The sequence below is a fragment of the Genypterus blacodes genome, unplaced genomic scaffold, assembly GCF_046128005.1.
Source record: "Genypterus blacodes isolate CSIRO-AG114 ecotype Tasmania unplaced genomic scaffold, CSIRO-AGI_Gbla_v1 ptg000044l_1, whole genome shotgun sequence".
Classification (NCBI taxonomy): Eukaryota; Metazoa; Chordata; class Actinopteri; order Ophidiiformes; family Ophidiidae; genus Genypterus; species Genypterus blacodes.
Window position 1 is genome coordinate 5,939,937 of NW_027466857.1, and position 10,991 is coordinate 5,950,927.

At 40.8% G+C, this 10,991-nt stretch overlaps 1 long non-coding RNA gene across 1 annotated transcript; it reads left to right on the forward strand.

Annotated features, from left to right (window-relative positions):
• Positions 1 to 6,715: 6,715 nt before the first annotated feature.
• On the forward strand, positions 6,716 to 8,674 carry LOC142999551 (uncharacterized). The gene is made up of 3 exons (XR_012963327.1): positions 6,716 to 7,659; positions 7,795 to 8,115; positions 8,238 to 8,674. It is a non-coding gene; the product is annotated as an uncharacterized LOC142999551 (long non-coding RNA).
• Positions 8,675 to 10,991: the final 2,317 nt, after the last annotated feature.

Genomic DNA, 10,991 nt, shown 5'->3' on the forward strand with positions numbered 1-10,991 from the left:
GCTTCATTTAGTTTGCTTTAGTTTTATCTTCATTAAATACGACACGTGGACTTGACATTCTGCTACATCTGGGAGGCAGTAGCTCAGTGGGTAGAGCTTCTGCTTGGGAACCGGAGGGTCGCCGGTTTGAGCTCCTGCCGAGGTGCCTCTGAGCAAGGCACCGAACCCTCAATTGCTCCCCCCTCTGCGAAGGGTGGTAATGTAAGTCGCTTTGGATAAATGCGTCTGCCAAAAGATCGTAATGTAATGTAATCTCAATCATAACATGTGATTCCACAGCTAAGCATTGTCCCCTGTAATGTAACCAGGTACAAGAGGAGAGACAATAATGGTTCTATAGAAACAGTGAACCATCACACGATCAGACACGACAGTGTGTGAGGCTTTTAAAGGTTTTCACCCTGCATGATTACTTTTGTAAGGGAAAAATATGGATAAATGCAATGAAGTTGGGGGTTAACAAAGGTTACATTACATCAGGATACTGGCTCTGACAGTCTGTTTACTACAAAGGATCGGATACAAAGCTTTGTGTTGTTAAACAGGCCAGGTTGTATTTGATTCTTTCATCTGCAATTGATAAAGATAGACTGCATTTCACTCTTAGTTCATGAAAATGTAGAGCTTAAAAGAGACCTGAAAGTGTGACACACTAGGTAGGTTAAATATGTTTATATGTATGAGATACAAAATCTTTTAAACAAATACGTTTAGGACCAGATCTGTGAAATGATCCTTTGTGAAATTCTGGTCTTGTATTTTTCTTTTCAACATGAAGGTGCCCCAGAACATTTATTGAAGATTGATATCTGAAAACAGAGATATGTCTTGTATGGTTGGCTCATTTAAGCACTTAAACTAATGTTAGTTTGCTGTGTGAGAACAGTTTCCTTTTCAGTTACCAGAGAAAAGCAGGTCAGTGTGGTCAAAAGCAGTTAGATTGTGGTGGGTGGTGGGATTTATGTGGCCCAAAGAAGAGCACCAAAGCCCGACTGCTGCAATGCAAAAGCTCAGTGACAAACAGATGAACTATGGGAGTGTTTGTCTCACTGTCCTGCCCCCAATGATCAACTGTTATTGTTTATGAACAGAGCTACTGTTGTGTAATCCTACTAAGGTTGGCTTAAGGGTTAAACAAAAGTCTGACCACTTCCTGAAAAGTAAAACTGAGAACATGACAGGAAGAAGAGCCCAGTTCAGTTCACACCTTTTTTGACAGGCAGCCGCAACAATGCTCAATGTCTGTCAGGGTGCCTGTAACTGTGTGTCCGCCTGCCTCCGGCGGGTGTGCCTGCCTGCGTGTGTGCCTGCCTGCCTGCCTTCGTGTGCGCCTGCCTGCCTGCCTGCCTGCCTGCGTGCCTGCGTGCGTGTGTGTCATCAAGTCATTTATTGCAGTGCATGTTTACTTATCTAATATATTTCATAAAATGAGCTTTTTTTATGATTTTTCTGTTAATGTTCTCTAACCCTGTACAGATATTGAACATTTACGTGAGGAAAATCTTCATTGCTTGTATAATCCTGTAACAGCATCATATTGCCAGTGTTTGATGGGACTCCAGGCTCCAACAGAGGACTGAAGGGAGACGATGATGTACAATGCAAAATGAAAGTGAGTAAATAAAATGGTTCCTGAATTTTGACTTTGGTGTCATATAGTTTCACACCAGAAGATGGCAGTCACTTAAAGATCGGAGCTGATTAACCTGTACCTTCTTTACATTCATTTATATGAATCTAATATGAGTCTAAGATTAATGGGGTTGAACTTAATTTCTATTTACCTTCATCTCCAAGCACGCTCAACTGGACATGCAGAGAATCTAATAGGTGAAGTCCTAATGTAGAAGCCAACTCATGTAAACATTAAATGACAAAGTCTTGCTGCTCGTGTTGTTTCTTGGGTGTGAGTTGGAACATTTGGTTGCGATTGTTTCCACTGTGGCAGTGCTGTGCAAAACACACATGCCAGCAGGCCAATCAGATTAGTCTTGAGATTGTTCCCTCCCATTTGATATTAACACATCAAACATGAATCGTCTGTCAATGCAGTTTGAGGAGAATCAATCAGAGGATGCTGGTCATACTTTCTTTCATTCTCATTCTCAGAACTGGGCGTAAGTATGGGAAAAGGTTTTACTACAAATGTATTTCAATTACTGTAATTTGTTTGAATGAATAAGGTTGAATGTTGCTCCTTAATCACTGCGTGTGTTTCATTTGTTTTACAGAATGCAAAGATGCTCCGAGCTTTGACACAAAAACAGTTCAAGTTGGAGAACCAGTGACCTTAACCTGTATCCGGGATAACTCTTGGAATTTAGTACGCTTATTCTGGATAAGACTTGCTTACGGAAAATTTCCAGAAGTTTTAGGAGGAGCATTTGCGTTTGATTCTGAAGTTGTTAATTCAACTCCTCGCTTTACGACAAAACAAGAGCGTGGAAGCTTTGTTCTTCACATAACAGAAACGGAGACGAGTGATTCTGGAGTTTACTGCTGTGTAAAAACAGACAGCCTCGACTTGACAGTTTTGAATGCAACATTGCTAAAATTTGAAGGTAAACATAGAATTTATTATTCTTGTTAAAGTCAAGAACCTGCTCAGATGATGACCTTTTTGTAATTTAAATCGTTACATGTTTCTGAATCAATGTGATGTGAAACTCTAACAGGAATTCCTTAAGGATTTTATTGAAGTATTAGTATGACTTTTCATGTTTTGTGTGACCCAGGAGCAGATCCTGATATCACTGCCGACATTCAGACGTTTCCATCTGACCAAGCCCGTCCAGGAGACTCAGTGACTCTCCAGTGTTCGGTCCTCATTGATTCTGAGGACAAACTCTGTCCAGGAGAGGACAGTGTGTTCTGGTTCAGAGCCAGATCAGATGGATCTCATCCCAGTTTCATTCATGCTCATAGTAACAGTGGTGATGAGTGTGAGAGACTTGTTGAGAGAGGCTCTCCACAGAGTTGTGTCTACAGCTTCTCTAAGCACGTCAGCTCCTCTGATGCTGGGACTTATTACTGTGCTGTGGCCTCATGTGGGGAGATTTGGTTTGGAAATGGAACAAAACTGAACACTGAAGGTAAATACATTGTTCTGTTAATTGAACAAATGGAGATAGATGTGCATACTGAGTCATATACGATTCACTGAAGTTCAAATAACTTTATCTATATCTCATCAAAAGGCATTATAATTATACTATACTCATTGTGAATTTTCATTGTAGGAAGCAGCACGCAGGCATTCCGGGTCAATGTAATTGTGCCACTGTTATCTGCTGCTTTGGCCGTTAATTTGATTGTGATCGCTCTCCTCATTTACACCATAAAGAATAAAACATGTCACTGCTGCAAAGGTAAGAGAGCACACACACACACACACACACACACACACACACACTCTAACATGTGTTGATTATTACTGACTGCTTGTTCGTCTTATATTCCAGCTGCAACAGTCTGTGCGGATCAGCAAAGTCAGCAGGTAAGAAATAAAATATATCTTTAAAAGTAGTAGCAGTTCAATTTTTGTATATTAGTTTACTTTAAAAGGGATTCACATTTTTAACAGAATGTCTGAAATGTAAATTTTGTCGTATTATTGCATGTTGATGGAAGATGGAAGGAACCATTTAACCTCCCAAACCCACTTTTTCATATTTTTTTCACAAAAGAATTATTGAGGTCACTTACATGCTCTCATTAAACTCCATTCTTGCTTGACTGAAATAGCAACAGTAGACTCTGAGAGTGGGGTTGCTGTGTGTAAGTTCTTCACTCTGACAACATGTGTCTGTATTTCCTCAGAGAGATGAGGACCTGTTGGTTTATTCTGCACCAAACTTCACCAGGAGGAACTTTGGTGATGCAGGAGAAAGGCCTGTGAGAGCCGCTGAGGCAGAAAGCACCTACGCTAGAGTCAGAACTTAAGGTGGAGTCTCATTACTTCAGCACAGAAGATCAAATTTTCCTGTGACATTGTTCTGACCTAATTTAATAGTTTGGCTTTTGGTGATAGTGTTCCTTTGTTGCTAACTATTAGATTGAGTGAAGTCTTCAATAAAAGAGTTGTGATAAAATGAAGCAGACGCGAGAAACGATTCCTGTCTGTGTAAAGAAATGTTTTCCACATTTCTAAAGCTTGAATTGTGAATTTTGGATGTTCAAAAATGTATATGAATAGATGTGTTCATGGTGAAGATTACATTTCCAAATACAATTTAAAAAGCCCAGCATCAATAACACAGATGGTGTAGTTAGATAGTGGCACCTGAACTGACAGGGTGAGCCAGTACAGGAGAGCCAGGCCAAGTGTTTTACATTAAGTTTGCAGCTTAACATGACTTCTGCATGTAGTTACAGGGGGAGAGTTCAGACTGCATGGGAAACAAACAGCAATGAACGTAGGACATAATATTCATGTCCAATTCTAATGGATATGTATATTGATATGGATAAACAAGCTTTATTTACATGGCATTTCATAGCTAATTTCACAAAATCTCCTGTAGTCAGTCAATGGTGTCTAAACTTTCAGTCTCTCTATCTATCTGTAAGTGTGAGCTTTCATGATACTTGCATTTGTCTGGTTTCCTGTTTTATTTTGTTCTCCCCTCTGTTCTCATTTCTTTGCCCTTGATGATTGTTGCCCCCCCTCCTTTATTGGTTTCACCTGTGTCTCATTGGTTTCCCTTTGTTCATGTTCACCTCCTGTCACATGTCTTTGTCTAGCCATCAGTTGTCAAAGTGTGTTTAGACTCCATTTTGTGTTACCCTTTGCCAGTTTGTGTTGTTATCTTGTTCTGTTGTTCCAGTTATGGGCCCTGTTTCTTGTTTTCTCCTGGTGTGGATCCTGTTTTCTGCTGTCGTGTTCCTGAATTCCTCCTTTGTACCTTGAGCTACTTCATTAGTGCCTAGTAAGTGTTTATATGTCTGCTTTGTGTTTGTTGTGGATTACCCTTGCAAATGTGGCCTAAAACGATTTATACATGTAACAATTGGTAGATTGAAGTTCTGAAAATTTTATAGGTCATTTTTTTGTTTAAATATGGAGCTTAGTTTGGAATTTCATGTTGCAAAAGTATATTCATGCATAAGTTGGTGCTTATATCCCAATTAGATGATTTCAGTTATCTGCTTTCACCACCAATGACTCTGAGGGTTAGGGTCTGGTGTTGATTCTGGTGTTTATTCTTCAGTCAGGATCTGATTTGGGTGAGTGTTGTTAATGGATGATTCTTATGTTGAATGTTAAACTGCCATTGAAACTCCACTGACGTCCATGTCTGAGTTCAGATGCAACATGGGGCAGCCTGGCTCTGGATGGTAGATCAGTTGTCTGGTTCAGTTCCAGCCTGTCATTGTTCCTTAACAAGACATTGAACCTCTCACTGCTCCGGATGTGCTGGTTGGTGCCGTGCGTAGTGTGTCCCTGCCATCAGTGTATGAGTGAGTGAACATGGTTATTGTTAGTTTTTCTAGCTGTTATTGGTCTTTTTGTTTTTCTTTTCCTGCATCCTTTGAACTCCTTGAAATAAAAATTGATGAGATAAATATACATTTAATCTCCCTTATCTGATGAGATTGTGATTGCTGTCATCTCTGAATGTCTGAACTAGTCAAACATCTTGTTAATTATGATTAAAGCTGCTGGTCTGTTAGAGCTTGTTCCTGCCAAAAGATGGCAGCAGTGTGTAAGGAGATGGTTAAGGTAGAATACACACGTCAAAGCTGAGACATTACAGTAGTAACCACAGTTCATCCAGGGGCTTAACTTAAACATGCCATCTTGATGTTATATTAAGTTAAATCCTATTATTCTGAGCTTGTTGGGATGTTGTCTTACGACCATTTTGCAGACGCTTTTATCCAAAGCGACTTACATTACATTACCACCCTTAGCAGAGGGGGGAGCAATTGAGGGTTTGGTGCCTTGCTCAGGTGCACCCCGGCAGGGACTCGAACCGGCAACCCTCCGGTTCCCAAGCGAAGGCTCTACTCACTGAGCTACTGCCTCCCAACTACTGTCTTGACTTGTGTTAATCAACACATTCGAGTATGAAAAGGTTGAATGAATATTGTCTCCTTCCACCTGCAAATTGTTCTGGACCAAATAGTGCAACAATTGAAACAGCGACATTGAACACAATGAAAGCATCAGCACACAAAAGCACACAAAATGATGGTGAAAGCACTGTCACGTGTGTATTAAAAACACTGAGCTGATACTAGCATTGCAACTACAGCCTGTATGTTTCATACACTGAAAAAAGCAGCCAATCTGATTGAAGTTAAGTTGCTCCCTCCCTTTTGATTGTTCCCTCCCCTTTGATAAAGTCTCATTTACATTAATCGTCTTGCAGCACATTCCAATTTACCCACTGTGTGCTGTGGATAAACCAGAAAATGTTGATTGTATTGTGCATAGCGCTTGTTCTCTCAATTGGCCGTAAGTACAGTATATGTAGAACGTTCATGTTGCTATATTATATATATATATATATTAGGGTTAGGTATGTTCAAGCTTGCTATGTCTTAGGCATTGTTTTCCCTTGTACAGTTAAAGAGGTGGTGATGTACAGTTTATAAAGTCTTTCTTACTTACTACTCTGTATTTGATTTCTTTTTCAGGATCAGACAGTCAAAGCTTTGTGACAAAAACTGTTGGTGCTGGAGACGATGTGACTCTAACATGTACACGCAACTCTGCACTGTCAGGAGTGTTAATGTGGATGAAGCTTGTGACTGGAAACCTGCCTGAAATCTTAGCAATCACTTACACGTTTGATTATGGCTTACCCAAAGTACTTGGCCCTGACTTTACAGTAGAGCAAAAACCTGAATCCTTTACTCTTCATATGAAAAATATAAGGACAACTGATGCTGCTTTTTACTACTGTACAGAAGTCGCTGGACTCAACATAACAATTTTGAATGCAACTTTTCTGAGAGTCAAAGGTAAACAGATTGATGATGATGAAGCTAAATTTTTAATCTCTGTTTATGCCGGGCATGAACTTTCTGAGTGAGCAAATTCATCACATAACATGCATGATCACACTGAATGATGGCTGCCTCAATTTGTGTTTTTGTAATATCTTTCAAAACTGATGTAATTATTAAGAAATAAAGGTTACGTTGTGCTTTCTCAAATATAAACCCAAATTATTTTTGAACAGGATTGGATTTTGGACACAGGTTGGATGTATTTCATGTTGCTTCATACTATGCGTTCTTACTGCAGTACAATTTCATTTTCATTGCAGACAGTAGGAACATTTTCATTGCTTGTTTTTTGTTTCCCAGGGCCAGAACGTGATATCAACGCTGTCATTTTCCCACCTGATCCAGTCCGTCCAGGAGACTCTGTTACCCTCCAGTGTTCAGTCACTTACTATGAGGAAAAAACCTGTCCCGAAGACCGTGTGTACTGGTTTAAAGCCGGATCAGATGAATCTAACCCCAGTTTGATTTACGCTCATGGAAACAGTGGTGATGGATGTCAGAAGCCCCTCATGCCCCCTGTACAGAGTTGTTTCTACAGCTTCTCTAAGAACGTCAGCTCCTCTGATGCTGGGACTTATTACTGTGCTGTGGCCTCATGTGGGGAGATTTGGTTTGGAAATGGAAGAAAACTGGACATTGAAGGTGACTATCATGCCAATCAGGAATCTGCCTATTGTGTATTCTATTCAGTCAGGAAAAACAATTTAACTAATAAAATCAAATCATTATATTCCTACTCAACTTTCATATTTATTTATCTCTTTTCTTGTCATGCAGATTCACAGACAACCAGTTCCATTCTGTTCCTGTTGTCTGCTGCTTTGATCCTGAGTCTGATCGTTGTAGTTTTTCTCATTTACGCACTGAAGAACAAATGGTTTGATTGTGGCGACGGTAAGCAAACTCAAGCGTACCCCAATGTAGTAAAAAGGGTTTTGATTTACTCGACTTCTCTGGATTGATATCAACACTTATCCCCTAAACACAGCTATGAAATTACATCCATTTTGGTGATTGTTTTTGTGATTTTATAATCCAGCCTGCTTTTCACGGCAAACACGGACGGCAACAACTAACAGTGATCAGCAAGGTCAGCAGGTAAGAAATGTGATGATATAAACAACATGAATGTTTTTTCAATGTCATTTAGATATGCATATGTATATGCTGAAATTATTTATATTGGGGTTTTTGTTTTACGTTTCCATATTTCCTTATAGAGAGGTGAGGACTCTTTGGTTTATGCAGCACCAAGGTTTGGCAGGAGGAAGCCAGACAAAGGCCTGAGGGGAGATACAGCTGCAGCGGGGGAGGAGAGCGTCTACTCTGATGTGAAGGTTTTCCAATGAAATTAGTCACCTCATCATTTAACCAAAAATTATACTGTCAAAGTCCAAATGGGCTTTTTGTAAATTTAGACTTTAGTCTTTTAGAATGAATTTACCAAAAAAAAATTCTATCAATTGACCGACCAACCTGTCTGTCTATCTCAGTGTAATACATACTCAAGTATTGGATTTAACACTTTATTGTAATGGACCTTTACCGTTCGGTCATGACATGTTTTATTTTGATTGTAGAATGAAAGAGTTTTGCTAATAAAATGTGATTTATAGCTTCATCGTCTACACATCGTGTTCAGCACATAAATGTAGCACAGGGGCAAGTGTAGCATTGCAAAAGAAAAGGAGTCTGTCCGGAAAAATCTTACCACATTGTTGATGGATTATATCAAATATATCTTTATTTGTTATTGTGTACAGACACAGTAACAAAGGGGACTTGTTCTTAAGCTGGTTGAATTCAGGCTTTGTGGTTTGGCCTCATGTGTGTAATATTCTTAGGCTAAAAAGAGGTCTGTAGTCCAACAACTGGACCTGCATAGGAGCATTTATATTAAGTTTGTGCTTTCTGATTTTTTTTTTTACAGCTTCTGTCCAAAAATACTCTAATAATTATATTCTCAAATTATTACTGGGAGAGATGCGACACGCCCACAGCAGTTGTTGGCAAGACATAAGACTGAATGAACTCTTGCATCAAGCAAACATAGGCGCCGATGCACAATCCTAGCGATCAAAGGGTGTCTTTTGTCTGGCTTATACATTAATGTAACACGTATGTACAATGTTGTGATAATTGGGATAAAATTGTAGGAGGAGAGAAAATGTATTTACACATAAATGGGCGCGGCCTTTGTGAATGGATGCAGATAGACCCAAGGGAATTCGAGTATGACATGAAATCCCAACTACCTTCTAAAGATTTTCCAAGGAAAAGTAAATCTTAGGCAACTGTTGCAAAAAATATTCATTGGATAGCTTGTGTGATTTCCTTCCTTGTTCAAACTATAAGCATTGGACCAACAGACTACTCTGCGAACATTTTCTCACTTTCTATCTATGAACCCAAGATATCAAGCAAGAATGAGTATTACGCTAAAGCTGTTAGCAGTACGAAATTTGATGAAATTGTTGTATCTAAGTCATTTGTGTTTTGGCCATAGTGGTAAATGCATTTGGGTTGCAAAATATTAAGGTTTATAGATTGAATATTGTCACACAACTGTGTCCCTATCGCAGTGCATTCTGGTTCTGGTAAAACCCACCCAGACATCTACACAAACGTGTAGACGATGTGTCTACACAAAAGCGCCAGGTCTGTTTCACATCCTGACGGATGCAAAACAGAGGAGACATAACTATAGGATGTGGGAGGCTGGTCTGCACAGCAGCTCCTGTGTCTGATGTAGCTACCTTGCTACATTCAAGTGATACATGGCTGGAAGCTCTGCCAGCAGACTGAAGGAGCACTCCAAGTCCTATTTCTGAGGGTAAGACCAGGGAAGGCCATAATACCCAGAAAGAGGCCAGCATTGGGGCTGCTAATCCCACAAGATGTCTTCCCACTAATTAGATACGTCTTGATGCTAGGTACATTAAGTCACTTGCCTATGACTGAAGCTTTTGGCCAGGAGAAGATGTTATCAGGCGGCGCCCAAATCTATTCAACAAATCGACCCTGAACCTCTATGTCCTCCAGTTGGTGGGTCGTCAGTGATGGACAGTCACTGTCAATCTTCTAATGGCTTCTGTCTCGACTCCTCCCTCCCGTTCCAGAGCCAACAAGATGCTCCTCTGCCTCCCCCAACCTATGAGCAGCTATCTTCCCGATCCTTCCTGCTATTCCCAGACTGTAAGCAGCTTCCATGCTGACTGTGCCGGGAAACCCCTTTGGCCAACCTCCACTGGAAGTAGCCATGCCTGCCATCCTCTGTCTCGCCACTGTTGGACCAGATCCTGGTACTTGGTGGCCTTCCTCTCTGAGGTGTCTTTCCATCTGTCTTCCCACAAGACCGTGAGTTCAATCAGGATGATCCTCTTCACCTGCTTAGACCAAATGATGACATCAGGCCTTAGAGATGTTTAGAAGGCCTGGGATAGTGTAGTATTGTTCCCAGATCCACCCTCATCTCCCATGATTGTACCAGTTGCAGGAGGCCTTTCTTGGTCTTGTTAGAGGAGGATGGTGGCTTCTCCCCTTACTTGATGAACTGTATGGATGTGTCCGTCCTTTGTCTCACCTTCTCCAAGATGTCAGCCAGAACTCTGAGGAACTTTTCTTGGTATATCTAGCCCTGGCTAAGTGCATAACTCTTTCCCCACCTGGGGAGCTTCATCGGTGTTTGGACAGTGCCAAACACTGATGAGAGAAGGAAATAGATGTGGAAGCCTCCAAAGCATGGGCCATGTGGTCTTCCACATTGGCAACTCCCACTGAGTGCAGGCTTCTTGTGATTCAAGTTCGAGGGCCCTTCACCTTTGCCCTACCTCCTCCAGGTGTCGGACCTCAGCTTGGATCATGTCTCTCTTTTGCCTTGGGTTTGCTTTCCCCTACTGCTGGAAGTGGGTGGTTGGAATTGTCCCCATGCACATGTTCCCTAAAGTGTGTTACCACCTCAGTATGTCTCTGCC